General features: G+C 47.1%; 1 protein-coding gene across 5 annotated transcripts in view; it reads left to right on the top strand.

Moving 5' to 3' along the window:
- The window catches only part of SERTAD2 (SERTA domain containing 2), an 82,144-nt gene that overhangs the window by 37,455 nt on the left and 17,697 nt on the right, over nt 1-26,992 (top strand). For 3 of the 5 annotated variants that reach the window (XM_057423488.1, XM_057423486.1, XM_057423485.1), the window contains one exon: nt 22,154-22,310. The gene's annotated coding sequence lies outside the window, so the exon portion shown is untranslated. Of the gene's footprint in view, nt 1-22,153; nt 22,311-22,458; nt 23,019-23,059; nt 23,366-26,992 lie in introns of those variants that run through there. The other 2 variants (XM_057423484.1, XM_057423487.1) reach the window with 2 other exon arrangements.

Genomic DNA, 26,992 nt, shown 5'->3' with positions numbered 1-26,992 from the left:
CAGCTACTAAGAAGGAGAAAAATGACTGCTGCTGCTGAACCCAGGACACTCAGACAGAGCCTGTGCTCTTCTGCGTCTGGATGCTTCAAACATTCATCTGTTTCTCCTTGACTCTTAACCTACTTGTATGTGTTTGGCTGTTTCCTCAGTCCCACCAAAAGCGCCTCCTTGCTCTCTTTTCCTTTCCTACGTATTCTCTTGGTCTTTCCCCTGTGTGCTGGTTTTCCTTTCCCTGATTTCCATTCTATTCTCCTTTTCATTCCTCGGTTGCACTTGTCTGGCTGGATGAGGTCTGCAGCCGGCTACGCTACTGTTTCCCCACCATGCCTTTCCTCCGGTAGAGCTGATGGGAAATGCCGTATTTCCCCCTTCCCTCCTCCCACCAGCCCCTTCCTCTCCTGCTTGTCTTTCTTGTACAGCTCAGTGACGAAGAAAAAATGCTTAATGAAAAGGTTTTGAAGAGAGAAGCAGAGCAAACTCAGGTTCTGTCAGTGTGTGTTTTCGACTGTCTGCCTGTTCCTGCGAGCAGGCACTCAGCCTTTGAAGCTGGATATTCTTGGGAGTCAGTAGAGAGATTCATTTTGGAAAGGGTAGTAGTGGACTGACATTTGATTTCCTTATTTAAGTGTGACTGTTACCCATATGCTGGAGACCACATGTGACTGACAACACCCGCTCTGCGCTTCCTCAGTTTTCCAGCCCAGCCTCCAGTTCACATTTTGGTGGTTATCTTCACCATGGAAAGAGGTAGAAATTGTGTTCCCTTTCGCACTGAAAGCTTAGGCTAAAATTAAAACACAGACATTGCTGCAGAAGCTCTGGGGCTCATCTTGTACAGCCCCAAACGCTGTCTTATACTTAGCTCAGAGGCTTTTCAGAGGGGTGAAAAGGGGAATTTCAGTGTTGTACACAGGTATTTTGTTTCCTGCTGCTGACGTGGCAGTTATGAAGGTGTCCCTAAACCATAGTAGTTGTCAGTGTGTGATTGTTCACTCTGGGAACCCTAAATGTGAATCAAATGCACAGAAGCATGCTGAGACAAGGGGAAATGTAAATGGATCTACCTATTTTCAGCCTATTTGTCTTTATTTTTTCCACTGTAGTGGACAACGCTTTGTTGTTTGTGCCACTTGTGCACTGTGTAACATGGACAAAGAGTGTTCCATGCAATATAAAAGACACAAATGAAAACTGTAGTGCTCTTCCCCTCCTCCTGCCACTTTTCCAGGCTGTTATTTTTTCCGGAGTGGGCTGTGTTGCTTGCATGCTTCCAGGGCTCAATGAAACACGCAACACTTCTGGATAACAGACAAATCAGAATTAGGTGCTTTATTGTCACACATACGGCCAAAACTAAGGATAAGAGAAGATTTGTGGTCTCTCCTCTCCCTCCTCTCCTTAGACCTTCAGCACAAGGATTCAGAGTTTGAAGAAGTTGAGTGAAAACCTCAAGGGAGGCCCAGGTTGTTCTTATATCTCTGGAATTCATGGTGGGAGCAATGTGACGTAGCACTGAGCAGAGGCACTGCACTCATGCAACTCTGGGCCTGAGCAAGAGGAAGAAATGCTGTGAGACAGCCTCTTGTCAGGAGCTTTTCCCTGCAGTCCTCCAGACGGGCTGGCTGTATTCCTGAAAGACAGGTCATATCCTGCCAGACATGAGAGACACTGAGCGAGGCTGTACAGCCTGTGCTCTGCAGGTCTGCAGACTAGATAGGTCCTTTGAGCCTTTGCCCATGAATACAGGAAGGACGCGTTATGAAAAGTCCTTTATGCAGGTGCCTTCATATAGGGGAGGAAAAAGGAAGCTTAGGTAACCTGCCTCTTCTTCCATCTTGCCCTGCAAATGTGTCCCATGGTTGCTAGCCCTTCACTGGGAAGCACAAGAGCCTTCCCTGCAGGGGTCTGTGGATTAGAACCAGTGAGTGCTTGCACTTAGGCAGCCTGAAGAGCCAAGTCCCCTCTGAGAGCAAGAGCAGGATATATATATGGTTGATACTGGCATGCCCTGTCATGCGCTCTGGTTGCTCAGGAAGGGATATTACTCGAGAGCTCTAACAAGCAAAGTTCAGATGAGCAAATACAGATGTTAAACGTATTTTCTAGCTATCCAAGGTGCCCGTTACTGTAATTGAGGCATTAGGAGAAATTGTGCATCTGTACCTTCTAGAACTGAGAATGTAGCCCCAAACTTTGAATTGCTGGTTTAGCTTCTGTATATGATGGGCTGTGTGAGACACAAGCGTGCATCATCTTCATCAGCTGGGGGGGCTCCTGCTGCAAGGTGGGAAGGCTGCTGGGGGTGGGATAGCTTAAGTCCCCAGAGAGCTCACCCATCCCTGCTGTCAGTCAGTGCCCATTCTTCACTGATGCAGAGCTGTGCATGGGTTTCAGGCTGGGCTGATGTAGCTTGCAGTCTGATCCCAGCTGGTCAAGGCTTGCCCTGTCACAGCCAAATGGAAATAGCACAATCAGATTTCCTCTGTGCTATCTCTTGGTGATTTCTGCACCAGCACTACTTGGCTTATAGGCTTGAAACCCTGATCCTAATTACTTGCACAGTGTAGGCTGCTTTAAGCAGCCATCAGCTAAGCGCAGCAGTGTCTTTCCCTAGCTCTGAGCCTGGCTGCTAGGCTCTGCAGGCCAGAATTTGCTCTCTGGTGGCCCCAGTGTCTCAGGCGGTATGAAAGCAAGGCATAGCACTTAAGAGACTGATTACCTGTGCTGGACATTGGCACCAGGGCAGGCAGGGCACAGATGTGGGAGCCTGACCAGCTCTGGTCCTGCCAAGATTGCTGCTGGTGTTGTGGCTATTGGATAAGACACACGGAACAGCCACCTCCTGCTTCAAATGTGAGAGAATGACAGGAGCAAAACTGCATTTTAAGCTTCGCAAACATGATGTGTATTGTTCAGATGTTTGCGGAGTGGTTTGTACTGTCAGACCCCTATGGAACTGCTGCGTTGGGGTCCTGATGGTTTATTTTCCTACACGTGCTGGCAGATGGTCTGGAGCAGACCCTGCCAAGCACAGTGCATGCTGGAGGGCAGCGGTTTTGGGGCAAGTTGTTGAGATTATCTGATGTTTCCCATTTTCTGTAATTTAGTGTGTGTGTGTGTGTGTGTGTGTGTGTGTGTGTGTGTGAAGGGAGTATTTAAAACTTGTAGACAATAGTTTGCTGGGTTGCAGGGAATGAAACCCCTAATGAATAGTCCATTGTTTACATCCATTTGAGGCGGTTTCTTTGCTGAATTAGTGCCATGAAGCATAGCTTGCAACTCTGCTGTTTTTAACTCCCCTCTCCTTACCCATCCCCCTTCCCATTCCTTATGGTTGCTAAATCCTGCTGTTATCTTCTCTACACAAGTTTCCAAACTTCCGTCTCTCCTCTTGATTTCCCTCTGCTTAAACCTCTTGTCCAAACTGGTCATCTTTTGCTTCTAGTTCCCATCCTTGGCCTCTTGGGCTCACACCTCCTCAGTCCTTATTTCCAAATGAAGGGGATGGAGGAACTCTTTCCTGCTGCTACAGTCAGGTCTGGATCTCCCTCTTCCCTTTGCCTTTCCCTCCTTGCTCTGAAGATCTTCCTGTGCCAGTTTGCAGCTGTGTATGTTTATGTATATGTTTATTTTATCTCGTATTTGCCTGTAAGCCTCTTGCCCAGTTTCTAGCTCTTATTCCTCCGTCTATTCAGGTGCTTTCCTCCCTTGCTCTGTCCATACTCCTCTGTTCTCTGATGTCAGTGCCTTCATCTAGTGAGCCCTATGCTCTGAGGTATGGCTCAAGCACACCATTAAGCAGCCTAAGGCTGCCCCTCTACCTGTCAGCCAGAGCTTTTACACAGCTCATGGAGAAGCGCTGTCAGGACATGATGACTGCCTTGCTAAATGGTTTTGTACCTGTGTCTGGTGGTCTTACTGCAATAGAAACTCCTAGAAGTGGAACCTGGTCTCTTTGCTTGCTTTGGACAGTGTCTGCTGGGGTGGGAGGTAACTGCATTTTTCCCCCTCTTTAAACAGATAAGCCTGGCTGGTTGGCAGAGTTGTTAGCTTTGTTTTTCTGTACCCTTGTCTATAGATGACCCTTTTTTTGTGCTAATTGAGGCTGTGTGGCTGTTTACCTGTATGACTTGCTGGAGTGATTGCTCAGACTGATGCATACCACACTCTGGGACTGTTTCTTCTTCTCTCTGCAACCCTGATTTATAGATAACGAGAAGGGAATTCTTGGCTGCCCTGTTATGAAAATTATTGCACTACAGAAAAGCTCATCAAATGAACACTGCACCTGGTACAAAACCAGCTATATTCAATTTTCTGGTTTTCCACATCAAAAAAGGCTTCCCTTTATTATTTAAACATTTTTCTTCAAATGGTATTGTGAGGGATGTAGGCGCAAAGGCTTGCCTGCTTTTCCAGGAGTAACTGGAACTGGGGAGACTTCCATAATCAGTAGAGGGAATGGGGTGTTTTGGAGAGGGTTTTTGTTATGTTATTTTCTGGATAAGGAGTGTGCACATGCCACATAGTACAAACCAACCACAGAGAATCCTGCAAGAGGGAGAGTCAGCTGTGAAAATTTACCCTGTTGCTACGGAGCTCATTTGGTTGTGTCTATTATGTGAGAGAGGGATGACTGAAGAAATACTCCACTCGGTAGATGAACAGAGAATACATTTCTGCCAGTTACAGGCCAGCTTCTATGTGCATAAAACCTGAGGTATCTGGTAGTGGTGCTGGCAGGTGATGGCTGTTGATGGTCAGGCAGGGACACAGATTGTGTTTGAGTGAATGGGATTGCTGGAAGGCAGGGGAGGAAGGAATTGTTTATGTATCTTTGAAGTATTTCTCCTTCTTGATGCCATGTGCCTTTAAGGAAACCAGATTTTGGGGACATGAGTTCTGTAAGCAGCCAGAGTTTCTACTTCCCACAGCAGGGATGCTTTCCCCTTGATACTTCCACTCTAGATTGATGGTGGTATCCTGAGGCTGTGACACTGTGCTTTTGTTTTGGCCTCTCGCTTTCCTCTGAAATCACAGAGCCAATACGTAGGATTTGGGATTCATTCCTGACTTTCTGACAGCGATTCACTATCACTCCTACCCCTATCACTTGCACACTCCTCCCAAACTAAACCTCTGTAGCCCAGAAGCAGGTCACAGACTACCACCTAAACAACAGGCATTGCTTGCATCATCTGCTGGTGTGACGTGCGGTGAGATGCAGTGTGCTGCACGAGCGCTTGGTGAGCAGGACCAGCCTGCTCACAGAGCGGGATGTGCGAACGCCCCTCATGATACCTGCCAGATGGGTGCTCAGAGATGAAGGGGAGAGAACTGTGTACAAAGGAGAAAAAAGAGGAAGGTGTAAGCTAGCTCCATGGGTGTACAGATTTTCTGCTGGCTGGTTGGCATGATTTATAATAGTGTACAGAGCTTTGTCACCTTTATGCTGACTCGTTTCAGTGCTGCCCAGAGGTCGGCCCACTGGCCTGTAAAAAACAAGTTGTTGATCTATGTTGCTTTTCCCAGTGGCCACAGTACTGGGGCTGTCGTCAGTCCCAGTGCAGAGCTTAACTGAGGACTAGAGGGCCTGGGATAGTCACTCAGCCTCTCACCACTGGTGATTTCATTTTAGGCAGCCTTATAATGTGATGCTATGCAGGGCATAACCAAATCTCCCTTTACTTAGTGTGTAGGAGAGCAACTATGCCAGCAGCCTTTGCACAAGAACACTGTTTCTTGTCTGCACGGTTACTTTGGGAAGCTCACAGGACAAAAACATGCTTTTACTTTAATTTTTTTATTTTTATTCAGGTAGAGTTAGGATGGAGTAACGGGGCCAGTGGCTGCGACAGATTAGCTGCTGGAGGGATGGACACAATACAATTAGCAGCAGAAAACGGAGGTATCTTTGAGCATGCAAAGACTTTCTTAGGACACATAGTTTGTGCTTTTCTCTGAGAAGTGCTAAGGACAAATTGTCATAGAAGTGCAAAATACACTCAGTCTGTTTTGGGTTGAGGCAAGAAAGGAGGGCCCTATAGCCTGGAGAGACATGTTGAGTCTGCGTGGGGAAGATGCACCTTAATTAGATGGGTTGACAGATCCTGTTTCTCCTGCTCCTTCCACAGTTTGCAGCCTTCAGTCTAGGAAACGCCTCCTGGATTCGCCCACCAGTGCCCTTACGGTAGACCTGGCACACTCACCTAGAGTCCTCTAAGAGTCCTCCGCGCTGTGCGGCTGGATGTCAGAGAGACCTGGCTCATGACCTGTTTGGCTGGATGGACAACTTCAGCCTGGGAGGGGAGCCCAGCACATCCCGTGCCCTCCACACACCATGTTCTTAAGCGCTTCTTGCTGTCAGCTGGATGAGTTTTGGCATGGAGAGGACAGTGTCTCTCCCGGTGCCTGTGCTGGGGGCCATGTCCCCTCCTCTTGGCTGTGGCGCTTGCGGTGCTGCTGTTTGGAGCCGCTCTTCTCTGAGAGTTGCTTAATAGACACACCAAGCTCTACTTTATCTTGACAATACACCCTTTTCTTGAGAGAAATGAGAAGTTTCAATTTCAGTCACTAGCCTGTTTTTCATTAACCTGTTTTAGTCAGCAAGTCGTGGCTTTACTGTGCCCCTCTCCCAAGCTGCCACTCGTAAGTCTAAACGAGATGGTGGAGCAAAACTCCTGTTCTCTGCAGAAAATGCAAAGAGAGAAGAGGCAGTTTTACCCCAAACCTTAGAGGAGACTCGCTCAGATTAACACTACAGTAAATGCCAAATATCTTGAATTTACAGGGTGCTTTAAGCCCCAAGTGAGGGGCGAGGAGGAGGAAAAGGGAGGGAGGGATTGGAGCGAAGTTGTTAAACCTTTTAAAACTTCTGACTTAATCTTTTATTCAGTGTTTGTGTAACTCTAGTTATCTGCTAGTTAATACCGGGGTTTTGATACCTCTCCAGAGCCAATACACTGCAAACCTTCAGCCCTGTTGGGCATTTGTGCTACAGCATATTTAATAGCCATGACAACAATTCAACAATTGTATAGCAGCCTCCCCTCCCTGTCTGAGTGTTGCAGGCACCAGAGTGTCTCCATTGGAAAACCCCTAAACATACAGTTTCAGCCAAAACTGGTTTAATGATAGTCTACTGAGAGCTTGACAGGCTTTAAAAAAAAAACATGGGGGGGGAACAAAGGCACATTTTGCCCTTCTCCCCCCATTTATTTCTTAACTTCTTCACTCCTTTTGAAAAAGCTGCTGCTGTAAAATACAAGGCGAATTAAAAAACATAAATTGCTTTAAATTGCTTAACAGGCTTGATGAGACAAAGACTGGTGTGTTGGAGTGGCTGCAGGGAGCTCTGCGGCTGCTTTTGTATGATTTCAGAGGTGAATTTAGATGGCTGGAAGATAGATGGGTGCCAGATGCAGTTTGACACAGATTCCGGCAGCTGCTCCTGCGCGAGGTTTCATTAGCGGCGAGTTAGCCAGCAGCAGAGCTCCGGCGAGGCCCCGCGCGCCGAAATGACAGCGAGAGCAGGGAAACAATACAATATTCGCTAAGTGATTTTAATCTAGGAGATTAAATGACACCCAGTTGGTTTCCTGACTTAGAAAGCCAACACGGTATAAAGCTGTTCATGGCACTCACTCTGCCCAAGCCCTTGTCACATATATTTATGTTGCAAGTGCTTCCCGACACCCCCCCCCCCCCCCAGCCCTGAAATGGGAAGAGAAGGGTTGATTTTGTCGCAGTCATATTTTTCCATCCTAACTGTATAATGTGTTTTTAACTGCAACAGGAAATATTGGCCTCGCTTCGACAAATGCTTACATTGGACTGAAGTGCTCGCGTGCTCCTGCGAAGCACAGGCGTAACTGTTTGAAAGATTAGGGCCACGGGCTGGAAAGCGAACGGCTTCCTTTTTAATAGTCGGGCAAGTTCCAAAATCAGGAAGTCATCGGTGTTTACAGGCATGGGGAATTGGGTTTGGTTTTAAGTAAACCAGCGTATTACGATGGGTGGCTTGACAGAAATGGTGGTGGAGCTGCTGTTCTCCAGGCAGCTGAAGTTTTCTTTGTGGAGAGACACTAAAGGTTGGGATGTTGTGAAGGGATAGAAAATGTAATCAGACTTATTTGCAATGCAGCCCTGTGGCTGAAGGTTCTTCTGGGGGGGCTGCATGGGCTGTGTTTTGGGAACCCTTGCTGTGGCACCCTTACTGGGTGGTTATTTGGGCTTTGTGTAAATTTGCTTTACCAAGTGAATTCCTGACTAGAAAAAGAGGTTTTCCCTCTGTTAGTTGGAGGAAAGTATATACAGAAACAAACAGATCTCTTTTTCCATGTGCACCACCTGAATATTGCCATTACATATTTAACTGCTGATGTCAAACTACTCTGTTCACTTTGAGTCATTTGCTATCCTCACAGCAAGCAAACAAGCCAGCTTTTTCCCCCCCCAAATTAATATGCAAGTTAGAAGTGTATGGGTTTTCTTTTGATCTCAGCGATTGTTTGTGAATGTTACAGTTCTGTGTCTAGATGCCTTTGGTAAGTACCCCGTGCACAGCTTCAATTAAGCTTTCTATATCGAGAAAGTATGCCTTAATTTATCAGGTTAAAGATATCTCTGTTACATCAGTTTGTTCACAGTGTGTTGTGACCTAATCATCTAGGGATGTAAGCCATTTCATGAGGAGTAATTACTCAACAACAAAAAATGTCTCTCTTTCCTAATAGCCGTGAGTGAATTGGCTAATTGGAATCCATTTTGGTAGTGGCAGGTCAGCAATCAGGAGGTGACTTCCCTGGCTGGATTCTAGGTGGGAGGGAGAAGCCAGCAGGAGCTGAAACACAGAGCTACAGCTTCATGAGGTAACAGAGCATTGCTGCTATTCATATTGGTAGGAAATTCATTTATGAGGGGAAGAACAGAGATTTAGGTTAGACATTAGGAGATAATTCTTCACAATGAGGGTGGTGAGGCACTGGCACAGGGTGCTCAGAGAAGCTGTGGCTGCCCCATCCCTGGCAGTGTTCAAGGCCAGGTTGGACGGGGCTTGGAGCAACCTGCTCTAGTGGAAGGTGTCCCTGCCCATGGCAGGGGGTTGGAACTGGATGAGCTTTAAGGTCCCTTCCAACACAAACCATTCTATGATTCTGTGATCTGCTCTCAAAGCTTGCAAGAGCTCTGCTTTTATTATTACTACTGGGGGTAGGGGGCTGCAGTGATTATGTTATCATGTGACAGATCTCTGTCGCCTGGTTAGGCCTTGGTCAGGAGTCCATGGGAAGTTTAAGGATGTTGGCTCAGAATAACTTGTGACAGTTACAGAGCAAGTTTTGCTTTCAATGAGTGCTTCATCACTTAGGAACATGGGCTGCCAATCCAGAGGTGCTGCGCTGGGGCATCTTTTCAATGACCCCACTGGTTGCTGTTCTGTTTTCCTACTTCACCAAGAGATAGATCATTGAGGTGCATTCTGATTTTTTTTTTTCTTTTTCCCTTTTTTTCCCTCCTTGGCTTCAAACCTTGCTGAGAGGGAGGTGGAGAGGAAAATCCTCATGAATTAACATTATTTCCCTGGTGGGCTTTGCTGCCATTTTATCTAATTACGCCTGCTGTTTTCCAGATCACATTGTAAGCATTTGCATGAAGGGGCTTTCACTTACCTCCTCAAGTAAATTAAATAACAGCCCTTAGGCTGGGCTGACAGCATAATGCATTTTCATGTGGGAGATCAACAGCTCCCATACCTTGAGATGGGAAACGCTGAAATGACAGGGAAGCTCTGTGATTTTGTCTTGAATTAGGGCAACTAGATCGAGTTAGGGCTACTTTGGAAATGCCTGTGGTGGGTAGGGATCAGTAGGAAGAGGGATACAGGGGAATTTGGAGAAAGGGCTGCAGAGAACATACCGTGGTTTTTGCTCAGGAGGATCCACAGGCTACGTGCAAGATGTGCAGGAAAGCCAGGGAAAGCAAGCCTGTCGTCAGCAGGTTTGAATGCACAGCCCTATTGGAAAGCATGAAGGGATCTGCAAACCAGGAAAGATTGGAAGCCACAGACGTAAAGCAAATGAGAGGTGCAGGCCCTGCCCTGAGGATGTTTACGAAGTGACTTCGTGGATGGGGAAGGCTGGACTTGGGTTGAGTGCTCTGGAAATCATAACGCATGGCCTCGACTTTCATTTCCACAATAAGCCATCCTGTAGTTTCCCTGTGCTTCATTTCTTCAATTTGCAAAATGAGGCAGTTGCCATCTGCTGCAGTGACAGTCCGCTGCTCTGCTGACCCGTTACTCCCAACCAGCATCCAGCCACAGGAACTGTCCTCCTCCAAATGTTTCAGAGCTCCTAGAACCCTCCATGATACCAGCCTTGTGGATTGATCCATTTCCTTCCTAGTTATGTGTGATATAAACGGAGCTGCACATCAGCCCTTCTCTGGCTGTGGTCACTGCTCCATTTCTGTGACAGAGTTGAGAGCTGCTGAGGAGGAGAAGGGATCAGGAACAAATGACCATGAGGAAATGCATTTCTTCAGCTCCTGAGGATGTTGGTGAGAAGGTAGAGAGCAACATTCCACCTCCCCCAACCATTAGGCGTGGACAGGCCTGGGGGATGGCCCAAAACTCTGATGTCTCCTTTGGCTCTGCCTTTGCAGGATGGTTAAGTGTGCCCGAACTGGGGACATGCTAGTAAGTGAGCTGTGTGGCCAAACTGAGTGTTCAGTGGGTGAGGAAAAGGAGATGAGCTGCTAAAGCAAGTAGGGAATTTTAAGTTCTGGCTTGCTCCTGTAGGTCATGAATGCTGGTCAGCAATAGGAGAAGCTGCTTAGCTGGGGCAGTGGGAGGGTCTTAAGTGGTAGAGAGCCTTGCATATGCATTTCATGTAAAGGAAGAAGCATGACATATGTCTTGTGTAGCTCTGTGGTGACAGCAACTCTCGCAGTATTATGCCTGTAATATTGAAGTACCTTCTAGCTTCTGGTGTTCTTTCCCTGTGTCCCTGGTTTAGGGGTTAAGGACATCATACAGATCACTGAGATCTGAGTCTGCAGTGACTCAGTTGTGTCTGGGGACATGTACTGAAGAAATGCAGTCGACTTGTTTTTCTGTTGAAAATGGAGATTTCTGTTCCATCAAAACGCAGTTCGAGGTTGAAGGTGGGGGAGAGCTAGAAAGTTAGTGTGATGGGGGTGTAACCACCTTTTAACATGCATGTTAAAGCATCTTGGCTCTTCCAAGTAACTGGAGAACTACTCTGTGATGCATTTCTGTGAGATGAATTTTGAATGCCAGCAAGATAATGAGATTTATCAAATAAAAAGCCCGTCTTTCACTTTGTTCAAGCTTGGCCTCATGCCTCAAATACATGGAGTTTAGCTCGGAAGCTGCTTGTAATTTGTATCACAAAAGCACCGTGTGTAATTCATGATGGATGGTAGCCACTGGATACCAGAGGTTCGCAGTTGGGACGTGCTAACAGCTTTTGCTGACATTAGCAGTTGGTCAAAGTCATTGCAGCAGGACAGAGGACAAGTGAATGGTCACTACGAGGTTACAGTGGGAGAGGCTGGGGAGGTGTTTATAAATCAGGGATTCAGATTTACCATCAGTCATTTATTAGCATGAGCATGCACGATGCGATGCAAGACACATCGCTGCTTTTAACACGTTAGGGGAGATGATTCAGGATTGATACAGCTTTTCAACGATCTGGTAGTATACATCCCATTATTATTATTCTTCACTCCCTGTAGATGTTAGAAAGCTTTCTAACAATTCACGGTATCTCTCAAGCCCTCATCTCCTTCTCCCTTTCTTTTTTTTTAAAATATTTTAAAATTAATTTAATTTTATTATTATTCAGACTCCTGCTGTACACATCCCCCAGGCAGGTGGGAGGGTGAGTTGGTGGGAGATGACTTGGCTTTGTTGGAACTTCACTTAATGCAGGGTGGGGGCAGAGAAAATGAAGCTAAATTACGCAGATCCTGAAGGCACAGCAAGCATGCTCCATCACTTGTGAGCATGACTAGAACTGAAAATGAATCACAGCCTTGTTAGACACTGTATGTGTCAGTGCATGTGGGCAGAAATATCATTCAGTGAGAGAGAAAAAGACAGAGACTGCATCTTTTAAAGTGTGCTGGTCCCACTGAAATCACTGTAGTATTTAACCTAATGGGTGAGAGCTGGGAAATGGTGGTGGGATAGCTGCTCCAGGATACTTTAATACATTGATTTTTCTGCCTTTCTGAAAGTTCAAGCAGAGTCTGGACTGCTCAGCAGTCCCATCTGTTTTCTAAACCAGAAAAGGCTGTAACTGCAAGTTCAGGTTTGAACCCACTTTCAAGGACTTTGTAATACAACCAACCAAGACTTATTCTGGGTTAGACTTGAATGTGAAGATGCTTCATCCTGAGTGTTCATTTTGCTTTAGGAAGCAAATTTGATTTGCTCTTCCTGTAGACTTTTGATGGTGCATGTGCACACAGACACACAGGTATACACATGTGCCTGCTGAGCTGCAGGAGGACACACATACTCCAACTACAAAAATCCAGTCTGGATCTGTAACCTTGATTCTTGCAGCTGCCTAATTCAAACAGGACTTAGTTCTAAAATGGAAATGGGTTTTACAGTTAGGTTGTAATGTGGCAGAGCCGAATTAGATTTGATGGAGAGCTGCTTGGTCAGCTGACCACTAAAATCTGCTGTATACATGCTGGTACTCCAGAAGATACTTGCTACAAACGATAGCAATGTTCCTGAGGAAGCTTTCCCACCTCCTGCAGAGATCTGTCCATGGCAGCTAACAAGCAACAGCCATTTTAATGTCCCCACCCCCAGCACAACCAAAACCACATCTCAAAGCCAGATGGAGTCAACCAGTGTATTCTTCCAGGGATTTTGGTTGTTCATTTGGGATGTTGTGCTCAGTGCCTGTGCTCAGTGATTGGCCTGTGATGTCTTGTGTAATGTAAAAGCTGATGATTCTAAGCACTAACCTGAGTTTTTATGAAGTCGCTAGAGATGTGTTTCTCCTTTATCCCCCTCCCAACAAAGTGCAGACCAGGTGCTCTGTATTTGCTGAACACAAAGTGGTTTCTGAACGTTAAGAAGGATGTAAACTGTTCACAGCTGAGGACACAGCAGTGCACCTCCCTCCCCCCCCCAAAAAAAAAAAAGAAAGGAAGGAAAAGGAAAAATAAAAGAGAAAACCCCACCATAAATAACTTTAAAAGATCCTGGACATCCTGTGGTGTTCCTAGAATGTCCTTACTGATCAAATGAAATGGGAATAGCTTGTGATTTTCTGACTCCTCAATGTAACTGTTTCAGGAGAAAGGCAAGGAAAGGATCCATACTTGTGACAAGGAAAAACAAAGTTTAAATTAGAGCAAGAACATGTTCTGAAAAGTAAAGATTTTGGACTTAATGTGTATGGAACAAAAGGCCGTTGTGAGCTATGTACTAGAGCTGCTGAGAGTTTGTATTCTGCCCTTTTTTTTTCTGTGGGAGTTATTTCCTGTTGTTGACTAGAGTTCTTTATTTAGAACCACCTAGCTACTGAATGATGGCTCGCTCACAAGAAGAAAAAGTGTGATTAAAACTTGTTAGGGCTTATTTCAAGATCTCCCCGCTTCCATTTATTTAAGGGGAATCTTTGCTAAACGGGAGAAAAAAGTTCAAAACAACAAACGCATTTCCTTCTCCTTTCACCCACATCACCAGCGACAGCTAGCAAAATACATTGTTTGGAGCCTGAGGTCTTTCACCTGAACATCTCGTGGAAGACACTGGTTCTCTAATAGAGGTGGTTTAGGTTGTTCTTGGGTTTTAAACCCAAACTTATCAAATGCCAGGCCTCCACACTGGTGTTCTTGGGTAGCAAGTCTTCCTACGAACCCCACAACTAGAGTAGGAGTGGGCACTTGCACTTTCCCAACTTGCTCAGATGAGAAGGTTTCATTCGGAAAGCACTGACAGCAAAAAGAGGTTTCTGTCTGCTCAATTGCATGGGAACAGTATTTGGGCATGTGTGTGAAGTCGAATTATCAGCACTTTGGCATCTGCTTAACTCACTGTTATGGCAGGGGCTGAACACGCAGTTAAGAGTAAAGGAAAGTTAGCAGAAGAGAAGGTTGGGGGTGGAAAAAATGTATTTAACCTTAAGGTTAATGCTATTGTGCTATAGGAGTAGGTAAGCAAGCAAATGGAGTTAATTATGAGGTTTTTGCTCTAGCAGGAATCACACTAGGAATGTCCCCTGGATATGGGTGATTAATTAGTAAATGCTCTGGGGCATGGGACAGTCACCCCTCCTGGACTTGGCTGGCCCCCGGCTGTGAGCCTCCTGATAAGGGTACTTGTTTCTGCCCATCTATTGCAAATAGGTTGGTGCCTTTCTGTGAAGTACCTGGCTGCTCTCGTGCTGGTTGTGAAACTCTTGGTTATGGCTGAAGACAGCCATTCTGCACGAAAAACTGAGAGAAGCTGGCTTGTGAAGCTGAATCTGTATGGGAAGGTGATCTTTCTGTGAAAGAGAGAGGGGTTTGGGAGCCTTCTGCCCATCCTTTTGTGCTAGGAAAGTTCGAGGTTGGGAGAAGCAAGGAGAGCCTTAGTGATACTCCTCATTGTATTTTTCTTATCCTGCTATCCAAAGGTCAAACCAGAGAATGCTCCGAACTCTGTAGCAGCACCATCGATGGGGATGCAGCTCCTCCTCCCTGTTTTCTTGGGTCTACTCTTTTTCCTTGGCTTGTTCCTCTGTCCTCCCATCATGTCTCCTTTTTGCCCTCCCACCAAGGCTAAAATTAAAGGGGAGAAATATTACTGTTTGAGAGAGCAGCTTATGTCTGTGTCTCAAAAAGCCACTGCTGGCTTTAGGGAGCAGTATGCCACATGCAGCATCTGCTTCTCTAGCTCCTTGCCATCCTGCCCGCAATAGAGCTCGGTGTTTTCATTCTTTTCCATTATTTCTTTAAGTTTTTGTCCGCCTCCCCCCCCCCATCTCCGTTGATTGTCACGTACTGTGTGAGATGGCAGTGACCTGATAGAGCTGCCTCTCCCTCTTCCAGACCCCTGCCACATTTCAAGGTCATTAGCACCCCAAAGCCACTGTGGGAGGGAGAAAGGGAGCATAAGAGGTGTGAAAGGAAGGGAAGATGGACTGTTATGATAAATGGTGGATTCTCAGCTTTTCTCTTTGTGCTGGTGATAGATCCTAAATACTGGGTGGGTTTGCAGTGATTTAGTGTTTCATCTTTGCTTGGGAATACCAATTAGGTGTAAACCTCTTTTAGCCTTTGGCTAATGGTCACTGTAAATGAACAGCTTCCTTTAAAGTGAGAGAGCATAAAAAAAGGCAAGAGGAGAACAGAACCTAAATGAATTTGTGCAGTTCCCTTTTTCTTCAGAAAACTGAAATGGATTTCTGACCGTTACAGGGGTGGTTTTAGGTAGAGTTAAAGAAACACAGACTTCACCCACAGCCTGTTTACCTGCCTGAGCTTTTGCTGACTCTTAGTCGTGCTTGCAGGAGGGAATGTAGGGAGGTAAAATGAATCATTACCACAGGCACAGTCAGTAAAAGCATCTGATGTACTCATTCAGTCTTTTTAATCTCCTCTTTGCACATAACCAGGAATCATGCATTTTGTGAAGGGTTAAACCAGAACGGCTTGTGCATTCACTGCATTGGCTCAATGAGTTCAGTTCTATATGATCTCCATTTATTTGTAGTGGAACAGAATGGCAGTGGGAGTTTATGCTACATTTGATGTTCTCGTGCTAGGTTTTTTTGCCAGCTCTTCTTTTTTTCCTCTTTTCTAAATTTAGCTGTGCAGCTTCAACTTCTGTTTTATTGGGGTTTGTTGGTTGTTTTACTGGGTGTGTTTTTAAGGGGTGGTGTAGGACAACTCACTGTTTACTTAAAATGAGACCCTCAGAAACCCCTGTCTGAAAAGAGTACACATAAACATTGTCTCTGATGAATTTTGCACCTGGGACAGTCAGAGGAAAGATTTATTATTGCAGATTGGAATTGCATATGTCTCATTGGTAAGCGTTCCTTGAATCTAGTGGCTCTAAGACGATGGAGAAACTAGTCTTAAACAGAATGCCCAAAACCCCAATTTGTGTAGGAGTGTTAATATGCTCTACAGGTTGTATTCCAGCCGGCAGCAGAAGCAGCTAGTGGTGGGTGCATTCATTTGGATGTTGATGTAGTAACTTGTGTTTTCATGTAAATAAGGATTGAAATAGTTTTTAGGTGTTCTTTTGGTAATGCATCTGATCGTGAGCACGGTAAACTCCAGTGACATGGTTTTAAGTCCTACATAATGTATTGTGAAACTATTTAACACCCTCCATCCAAGGGTAGCCACACCACCAGCCTCAGACACATTGCTACCGTTGTACAGTACTTCAGTGCAACAAATCTGAGCAAGAACATCCAGGTCTAGAAGCCTCGTCACCCCACTGGTGTCCCTGTTTGGTCTTTCAAGCCTTTGGCATCAGAGTGGGGTTGAGCAGTGCTAAACATATTCCAACTTGCCTCTGCATCAGGCATCTTTCACGTTTCAGGAGTGCTTATATGGGGGGGCATCAGCGCTCCAGAAACGTATGGCTCCATATGGAGCTCTGTTGGAATAGCTTTGCTTCAGGAAAGAGCTGTAGTATGTGCAGTGCATGGTGTAAGCCGCACCAGTACAGCTGCTCTCCCCTGGTGAACAAGGAGCAGGTATTCCATCTGCATAAGGGAGACGGTGACATCCTTTGTATTAAGTGTGTGTGTCTGGCTTGCAGGTTTGAGAGCCCCATGTTGTTAAGCTTTTCAGGCTCATGTTGGGTTTGTGCTCAGGGCTAGTGGGTGGCCAAAGGCTTCTGGCTTGCTTGCATCGACATCTGTTTACACCAGTGGTTAATTAGGCTGAAGACTGGCCATCTCTGCGTTTGCCCCCACCATTTCTATGTTTTTCTTTATTAAAAGTATTCTCCCCTCGACTGTAAAACAGAGCCTTTGGTTTTGTCTGCAGATAGTTCTTTTCTTCTCTTAACTCCACTGGTCCCTGTGAGAGATGAATATCAGGATGTAGCATCTCTGCAAAAAAAGTAACCGAGTGTTCCAGAAAAGAGTGACTTGTGCTGTTGCTAGAGACTGCAGAGCAGAATCTGAAAGGGAAAGAAAAGCAGCCTGAAAGTGTTTAAAACTCAACTCAATGCAAAGTACAATCCACTGTCTCGAGAAGCATGAGTGGAAAGGGGAGACTGTAGAGAAGCCTGTGTGCCGTACAAATGGCATCGGTGTGAGCAGTCTGGCCTGGGTCAGAACTGAAGTACATCTTGCAGGTGGTACAGTGTGAATGGGATTTGGGCAAAGAACATAGCTATTTAGAAGAGGCAAAAAGATGTAAGAAGATAAACAGCAATGGTAGGCAGCCTGAACCTCTGTCAGGACAGAATGTTTCAGCTGGAGTGAGGATGATGCACACCAGCAGTCTCCAGAGGACTGGGAGTGCACAGGGAATTACAGAGGGAGGGAGTCATCTCCCTGCATGAGGAATGCAGCAAAACCTCCTCTGACTAAGCCAGCTAATGCACACTGCTTCTTTTTTTTTTTTCCCTTTCCTGATAATCCTGTTCCATAATATTTCCTTAATAATTTAGTATGAGGAGTAGCCCTTTTGAAAAGCATCTAAATCACCAAGTCCTACTTTCAGATGAAACCTTGCCACCCTTGTCCTTGACACACACTGGGGACTCTTACTGGGTATTTGACTATTTCAGACCTATCTTGGAGTTTAGGTTGTTGTGTTTTTTCTCTTAATTACTTAATGAATTTACCATGTGGCACAACCCTTGGTACTGCCAAGCAACAGCTTTCTATTACTAGACTGTACGAGCCCGATCCTGCGTTACTGAAGCCAAAAGCAGTATTTGGGAACAGACGCTGGCATCGAAATCTGTAGGAAGGCTTAGAATAACTGTACAAAAGGGGTTAGTTGCGCTGAGAATATTGATTCATGAGCTCCATGGTTTTCTGCATCTCTGTTCATTTTACCCAAGTAAGACCAACTGCCCAACTGGACGTATAATATATGATACTGCATTAGAACTAAGGCTGCATTTGGTCATACTCATTAATTAAACTGATTTCTCCTGTAGGTTTTTTTTTTTTTTTCCTAGAGAACTAACGGAGAATGATAATTAAGCATATTATGCATTCTAGGGAACGGTGTTTCTCCTACTGCCACAAAAACATTAAAGGAGAAAAACATGAACTAACACAGAAAATGAAAGGGAAAAGAAGAGCTAAAATTGGAGTGGGAAAGGGGAAGCTTTCCTTCCTTTGCTTTTACCTGATTCCTGTGCGTTGGGATGTGTGGGGCAGCCTTGTTACAGTGGGAGAGTTGCACCAGTGAAAAAAGGCAAAAAGGCAATTGAAATCTCAAGGTGCAGCTTCCTCCCTGCTAACATATAGGTGCAGAGTGCAGTAATGCAGTACCCCACTTTGTTTTTGTTGAGGGCCTTGCTTTTATCTATGGCTGAGCCTTGCATAAGAAGGGCCCTGCTCTAGAAGGTCAGTACTGACTCCAGAGCTGGCCTGAACAGGGATGGCACAAGGTTTTGATGTTTACATGCCTTTGGTTGTAGCGTGCTTTCGTCTTATCTGTAAGACCTTGGTTCCTCAGTGGGGATCTGGTGGAAGGAGCATCCTTGGCTGTAGGTAGGTCCTTTGTTATGCTTCTCACAGAATCACAGAATCATTAGGGTTGGAAGGGACCTCTGGAGATCATCTGGTCCAACCCCCTGCTAAGGCAGGGCCACCTAGAGCAGGTTACACAGGAACATGTCCAGGCGGGTCCTCCACAACCTCCCTGGGCAGCCTGTTCCCGTGCTCTCCCACCCTCAACATAAAGAAGCTCTTCCTCATGTTGAGGTAGAACCTCTTGTGTTGTAGTTTATGGCCGTTGCTCCTCATCCTGTCACTGGACACCACTGAAAAGAATCTGGCACCATCCTACTGGCACCTGTCTTTGAGATATTTATATGCATTAATGAAATCCCTGCTCAGTCTTCTCCAGACTAAACAGGCCCAGCTCCTGCAATCTGTCCTCATAAGAAAGATGCCCCAGACTCCTGAGCATCCTTGTGGCCCTTGGCTGGACCCTCTCCAATAGCTCCTTGTTTTTCTTGTACTGAGGAAAGATGACTCCAGATGTGGTCTCACCAGGGTCAAATAGAGGGTGAGGATCACCTCCTTCAACCTGCTGGCCACAGTACTCCCAGTACACCCCAGGATAGTGTTGGCTCTCCTGGCCACAAGTTACAGGTGATGGTGGGGTCTTTATTTGCAAACAGTTGTGTGCTCTGGGGGCAGTACTGGGTATTTGCCTGCCAGCTCCTGCATGCACTGCAGCAAAAACATCCAGGGAGAAAATGAAGATGTGTTATACAATTACCTGATGAAATCTCAGTGTTAATGTGTACTGCAATTAGAAAAAAAAAGGCCAAGGATACAATTAGAAACGTAGGAAGCAGTTCACTGCCTCTTTACTCGAAAAACATGAGGGATGTCAATGTTCCAGCACACCAAATGTTGCTACTCTTTCCTAATTAGTACACGTGTTGATAGGCAGAGATTACCTAAAAGTCCAGAGTAGCTCTGATAAACTGCCTATGAAGTCTGGTGCTTGTTTCCCCCCTCCCAGTCTTTCCAATCTTTGTTATTTCATTTGTTTAACACAGAAGGGTTTGGGATGATGTACAGGAGACATGGCCTTAATCAGGCAAGCTTTGACTATCCTAGCTCACAGACAAGGCTGTGCTTAGATTGTGCCTGTGGCCCATATCAGGTCAGTACCGGTGTAGAAAAATGCAGTCAGGCTCCTTCTCTTTCAGTGTGTGGCCTTCACGGGCGAGGGTCTGTGTCAAGGCTATGACTGCAAAATTACATCTGTGCTACTGCTCATCAGGAAGCACCATTCCAAATGGGATGCCTTTTGGGTAGCTCCTCCTCGCAGACATGCAGACTTTTTCCCCTCTCCTGCAGGCTCTTGCCTCTGCCAACACACTTCCTCATACAGCGTTTCGTGGCTCGGTTGCAGGCTGTTTCTCTGTGCTTACTAACATGTTTGGGCAAACTGTGTTTGGGCCTTGCAGACACCTTCTGGTCAGATCACTCTGGAGCTGCAGAACGGAGTTTCTAGGCCAGCAAGGTCTCGTTAAATCGGGTAGGAGGCAATCTGAGGAGTAGTCAGTGGTAGGATTATTCACCTTGCATAGCTCAACCTCACCCCGCCACGATGGAGCCTCTGCTGCGTGCGAGACAGAGGAAGGAGCTCTACTCGTATTGATCGGTATTGTGACCTGTGCTCAGCTGAGAGTGCTTCAGAGTGTGGATGCAGGTTGTACTAGTTGTGTTCGCAGGAATAATCCCAGTTACAGCGTGACTATAAACTCCTGCCAAGAAAGGCCCAGGGGAGTTACAGTAGGAAACAGAAGGGGCGGTGAGTTTTCTCTTATGCTCGTGTAAAATTGGAGCAACCGAACAAAGTCAGAAGCATTTAAAACAGACGATGCAGGCTCAGGCCTTTTACTGCTGAGTGTAACATGGCAAGATCAGGGCCTTGGATATTAGACTGGAGCCCAGCTGCTTATTTAGCAAATGCTTGTGGTTGTGCCTATGGTGCCGGTGATAGTGTGCACACACCCAGGCACTGGGACTGCAAACCTGCTGCGGACTTTGAGCTCCAGAAGGTTCATCTGGGTGCATCCATAGAGCGGTTACGCAAGGCCAGATCCTGCTGTGTTACAAATCTGGTGTGAAGCAGGGCAGAATGTGGCCCTGAAATTCAATTGATCCAGCATGCAGAAAGAAAAACCTCTGCCAAAAACCGTAGAATGGTTTGAGTTGGAAGCGGACCTTAAAGCTCATCCAGTTCCAACCCCCTGCCACGGGCAGTGACACCTTCCACTAGAGCAGGCTGCTCCAAGCCTCATCCAGCCTAGCCTTGAGCACTGCCAGGGATGGGGTAGCCACAGCTTCTCTGGGTACCCTGTGCCAGGGCCTCACCACCCTCACGGGGTCTGATGTCTAACCTAAACCTCTTTCAGTTTAGAGCCATTCCTTCTCCTCCTATCACTAAACATGTACAGGTATTACAAATACTCTGGGTGGCTTTTGAGTAGGCTGAAGCCCACTGAACAGGCACCACTCAGGCCTGAAACAAAAGGAATCTTTTCCTTCTATTTAGTCATTTTTAGTATGACTTGTAATTTCAAGATGTTTGTTTCCTTGAGTAGAAGGACCGCGTTTCAGAGCCTTGCTGCTGGAAAGAATCCAGCTGGGGGAAATTCTGGTTTTAATTTTTGCCAGCTCTGGAGCAATTCGTAAGTCACTCGTCAAAAGGCAGTAAATGGTTCGTGAATTGTTTTGCAGATCTGGTTCTGGGCTCCCTCTTTACTGCAGGCAAAGGGAGGCTGAGAGTGTTTGGATCTCCTCAAAGGAATGGCTGAGCAGAAGTGGAAGGGAAAGGGGTGCCCAGTCCTCCAGAAGTGGCGAAGTCAAAGGGTGGTTTTTAGATGTGATGCCCTTTCCTCCCACTGCAGTGACTTCAGCAGAATATTACCTGAAATACCAGTCTTGGTGTTTAAAACTCAACTAGATGGGGTCTTTTCAATTGTAATTTTAAGAATCCATAAAATCATCCCTTTATCTCTTTCTGTTTTGGCAGATTCACCAGTTTGGTTTTTTTTCCCCCGTTGTGGATTTTTGAGAGATACAATTTCCAGGTTAAGGAAATCTTCCCTTCCTTTTCCTTTACAGTTTTCTAGCTGAAAATGGAACTTAATTTCGAACAAGACCATCAGCTTGATTGATCGCGAATCGTTACAGGCCATTTTGAGCATAATACCTAAACGAGTCGTGATATTAATGACTAATAATCGCCTTTATGTTAGGTCTTAAAGCTTTATTGTCCCGAAATACAACCGGTTTAGTGGGACATCAAAGGCTGGTAATGATCCGAGATGCCTTTGGGGCTGCAGCCAAAACTGGAAGGTGTTCACATCGTCGCCTGAGATTACAGCCCCCTTCCAAACACAATCATCGGAGGTAACTTAAAATAATCATCTTCTTTCCAGACAGCGCCTGGTGCCGAGCTCTCACTCCCTCCCCCCAAGTCTTCGTGCTCTCCAGCATCTCCGTTTGGCCTCATTTTTGTGCTTCGGTGGTGCCTGCACAGCCCAAATTAGCACCGAGGATCCCGCGGAGGGGGGCGCCGCCTCCCTCGGCTCCCAGGTGAGCTCCCGGGGCGGGGGGCGGCAGGCAGCGCCCCGGCTTTCCTGCATCCCTCCCCGCTCCGCTTGGCCCGACCGGGAGATGGCTGGGGAAGGGGGGCTATGACCGGTCCGACCCGGGGGGGGGTGGCAGCGCGGCGGGGTCCTGGTCGGGGATCGCAGGGATACTTGTCATATTTGCGGTCGGGGCGCGCTGGCACCCGCCTTTGTGCCGGGCCAGCGCTCCCAGGGAACCCCCGCGGTCGGGGCACGGGTGGGCAGCGCAGGGAGCCGGGAGCAGAAGGAGGAGCAGCAGCAGCGGGGGAAGCGGGGGGAGGAAGGCCGGGGCCGGGGCCGAGGCGGGGCTTTAACGCGGGCCGGAGGGCGAGGAGCTCGCCGGAGCCGCCCCTGTCGTCAGTGCTGGCGGCAAGTGCTGGGAGCTGGGGCTGGTGCCTCCTCCCTCTCCTCCTCCTCCTCCATTGTATAATGCTGCGTGATCGCAGCCGCCGGGGGAGAGCGGAGGCTTAAATCCTCACGCCGCCTGCGCCTGCCTCCTCCTCCTTTTCCTCCTTCTTCTCCTCCTCCTCCTCCTCCTCGTTCTCCTCCGCATCCCACCCGGCCCCTCCCCGGAGCGGCGCGGCGAGGGAGCGACATATGGAGCTGCTCTAGGGCGAGAGTTTGCGACCTCCCCTCCCCTCCATGCGTTAGTTCTCAGGTGGAGCTGCATGTGGTGAGTAGAGCTGGGGGGCGGCAAGGGGGGAGCGGGGGGCCGTGACCCCCACCTCGGCTTTGCGAGTCATCGGGGCTGGTTTTATCTCTACCTTTAAATTCGTACCCGGGCGGGCGTCCTCCCCCTCTCCTCCGTGCTGAGATGAGCAGAGGAGGGAGAGTTGATCCTTAAAATACTACATCCCCCTTCCTCCTCCCGCCGCCGATGTGCGGGGATCCCGGGGCTGGAGCAGGTGCGTGCGTGGAGTTGGAATATACTTTTAATCGGGGCTGCTGTGCCGGCCCCGGTAGTGCTGGGAGGTTGTGCTCCGAAGAGCCGTGCTACACCTGACTCGAAGCCTTACCCCGGTAAGTGAACGTGTGCGCCTCGGAGCCAGGCGGCTGCAGCCGTGCCTCCGTTTACCCAGGCAAGAGCAGCGGGGGCTTCGGGCTACCCTTAAAAGTGCGTGCTGTGGGGCCGGGAGGGCTAAAAGGGCTTGGGGGAGGCTGCGACTCCGCCGGAGCGAAGCTGACATATGGCCCCGCTGGCCGGACCCTTCCAGGGTTGGTGTTGGGGCGGCAGCAGGGCAGGAATTAGCGTGGCTGTGCCCTCCTCCTTGGGAGCAGCGCCAAAACGGAGAAACAGGCGTTTGGGGTGCATTTAGAAGCAGTGCCCCCGTTTATTGGGATTGCCTTCAGGATGGGGGAATACTTGGAAAAGGTCCTTTTGCGGTGCTGCTTTCATTTAGAGCGTTTGCTGCTTTATTCGTGTCAGTGTGTCAGGATCCGGGAATGTACGTTCTGTTTAAGCGTGGAAAGAGCGAGTGCGGTTACCTGCTGTCATTCCTTGCGTTTTGTGAGGCACAGCTGGGAAACCCGGGGCCACTTGCGTTGAAAATCTCGGGAGGGGTTTGCATGCTGTCCCCCTGGGACCCTTTGGTGGCTGATTTACAGCTACGGGTCAGCTGCCCGTGTAAAAGAAAGCGAATCTGCCCAATTCACCTCCATCGGGGGGGGGGGGGGGGCTTAGCCCCTTCACCCCAACTTCAGCGCAGCACACCAAAGCGGTTGCATGTGTCAGTCTGTGTCCAGACAAGCCAAAAGCTCCCGGGATCAGGAAAAGTCCAGGCAGTTTGAGCTAGTGCCCGGTGAAGTCAGCGGGGTGGCTCTCGCTGCCGTCAGTGGGTGCTGGATCTGGCCACCGGAGAACACGCTATTGCTCGAACAATGGTGGTAGAGGGCTTGGCTGCCCCCTAACAACAGTTTTATGCTCGTGTCTCTCGAATGGAATAAACAGTTCTGTTTGTGCGAGTTGAAATTACACTTCCCACCTCTTTATTCCGATTTCTTTTGGGGTATTCAGCTGCACAAATGAAGGTGCCTGTGTCTTACGGGCTTCTCGCAGGGTACAAAATTGACTGAGGCACCTCATTTTCCACCTAAGTGCACGGGAAGCTTTCACGTGGTAAAAAGAACTGTAGGAATTAACTGTGCTTTCTTAAAAGTTGCCGCTGCTTGTGCTTAAATTGCTGTAGAAATGAAGCAGTCGATTAAGCAGGGTAAACTGAAAGTAGCCCTTTCGGCTTGAAGTTAAAAGGCATACGTTTTTTACATAATAAGATGGTATCTTCGGAATCTGATTTACCATAATGAGCTAGTGGTGGTGGTAGTAGGAGATGGGAGGAGGATTAGCCGTTTGTGCTGCCAGACAGGTATCCCAGAATGTGTCCTAGGGAATCCTTCCATTGTCCAGGCAAGTATTGCAGCATCTAACGTAACAGCTATGGCTCTTCCTCCTTTCGTGACTGATCCTACTTCCATTTAAGTTGGTAGCAAAAACCACCCACTCCTTTCCTGCAGGAACTGGATTGGACTGCTAACGAATGAAGCTAGACTTTGTGCATGTTAAGACGCTGCTTTGATTTTCCTGTCAAGCTGATTTCTTATTCTCTGAAGCCGGTTAAAAGCAAACAGAAAGAAACTTGCTAGCCGTAGGTACTTCAGGTTTTGTCTGTAGGAGAAGCAGTCTTAAAAGAGCATTAAATGTGTCTGTAGGTGCTGATTTATAAAGGATTGTAATTGTATTCCTTTATACACCTGTTCATTTTAATGGGAAAGATGAAATAAGGAGTTTCTCTGTTTTGGTGGAAATAATAATGTAAATAATCCAAGCACTCAAACTGTCTGCCTGAGAGGCATTGAGGAATTTGAAATAATGTCCTAGTATCAAGGAAAACATCAAATTTCATAGTCTTGTATTTTTTTCCTAGCTTCCATGAAGTACAACAGATCTTATGCAATATCTGTTTTGAAGGGGATTTTGCCATCATTTACAGAAGCTGCTTTTATTTTTCCAATAAATAATTCATAGGGAAAAAGAATTTTTTTAGGAACTCTGACTTCTTTTTTCGCACTGATGTAAAACATTCTTGGCACAGTTTGTCTCCAGCAGTGCTAACACTAGACAGGTGATCCAAAATACTTGTGACTATTTTTGCTTTTATGTAACATCTTAAAGTGTAATCTGTCAAGGGGAATGCAGTACTTTGAAAGTGCAAGTAGTTTTCTGCTGATCTACTTTTATAAGGGCTGGGTAGCAGGAGAGGCGCTGTCTTTTTACTCTGCTTTATATGTGTAACCATTTCACGAAGAGAGAGCTCCAGTTGCAACAGTTCCTTGTAACAGGCACCCAAATCAGTGCCAGAAAAGGCAACTCTCAGTTACCAAGTCCAAAGATCAGGACTGTTCCAAAGGAGAGAGCAAGGTCCAGCTTAAATGCAAGCAGGTTGGCAGTAAGCACAGATCTTGAGCGTAGATGAATCTCCTGCTAATTAATGGTTTGTAGAAAATGGAATTTGCCAATCTCAGAACAGCACTCATTTGCTTCAGGGGGATATAATTGCATGTTTTGTGCCATTGGTTGCATTTCTAAATTCGATCAGTCAGGGCAACTGTGCTGTCAGGAATAAGTGCCTGTTTTCTGTAAATGGAGAGAGGACCCGACCCCCCCCCCCCCCCCCAGCATGTGTGTGTTCTTTAATTCTTCTCTAAACAAAGTCTTATTTTTTGTGTTTGCTGTAGTGGAGGCTTCAGGTTTGCTCAGCATTACCAGTGCAAACACTATAACAAAAAAATAAGATAACAATGCTGACTGTTCACCACAAGTGGGGAAAGAGAGCTCTGTAAATGCAGTGCTCACTTTGCTGCTGGATGAGCTGAAGTCAAGCAAAACAGAATCCAGAAACGTGTGGCAGAGGTTTTGTGGAAGCAACGGGCCTGTGTGTGTGCTGTGGCTGTAAAGCATCCATCACAGCAGGGTCCCTACCCTCAGTCTTGGTTGGGGCTGCATGGTAATGAAATGGTGTGTCATTGTGTAGAATAGAAACTGCACAGCGACCTTTGCTGCACTGATGGCTCCTGATGAACGTGTGAGATGCTTGGTGTCATTGCGAAGTGGCCAGGAGGAGCTGTGAAGAAGCACTAAACCCACAGTTGGGAGATTCCTCCTGCACAGAGGGGAATTCCTGAGTGGGGAAGAGCTGATCTGAGGGGCATTTCCAGGGGAGAGTTGGGGCAGTCTGCAGGGGCATTGGGTAGCTGGTAGTACAGCCCATCGGCCTTCAGAAGCAGCTTGACTTCGTGATGAGGAGTAAGATGGCTTGAAAGGACTGGAGGAGCTGTCACCTCACCGAACAGCAAGTTTTTAGTTTTCACGTGTCCCTTCTTTGAGGGCGGAGACTCTGCAAGCTCAAGTGGGACAGCAGCCACCACCACCACATCAGATTGAGTGTGGATTCAGGCTGCTGCAGTGATATTAAAACCATGCTCAGAGTCCTGTGTTAGGCAAGCTCGGACCATTATCCTTCCAAATATGGGGCTGGGTTCAGTATGCTGCCTGGTACGTAAAACTATAGGTGTTGCTATATAAAATCTGAAGTTCCCAACCTATATACATGATCAGTGTTTTGAGGAGCAGGGGGCTTAAAGAGGAATTTC

This window comes from Pezoporus wallicus, unplaced genomic scaffold, assembly GCF_028554395.1.
Source record: "Pezoporus wallicus isolate ANWC-B61680 ecotype Strahan unplaced genomic scaffold, APGP_CSIRO_Pwel_v1 contig_4191, whole genome shotgun sequence".
Classification (NCBI taxonomy): Eukaryota; Metazoa; Chordata; class Aves; order Psittaciformes; family Psittacidae; genus Pezoporus; species Pezoporus wallicus.
The sequence above is the reverse complement of the archived record's forward strand: the minus strand, read 5'-3'. Positions and strand labels throughout refer to the sequence as shown.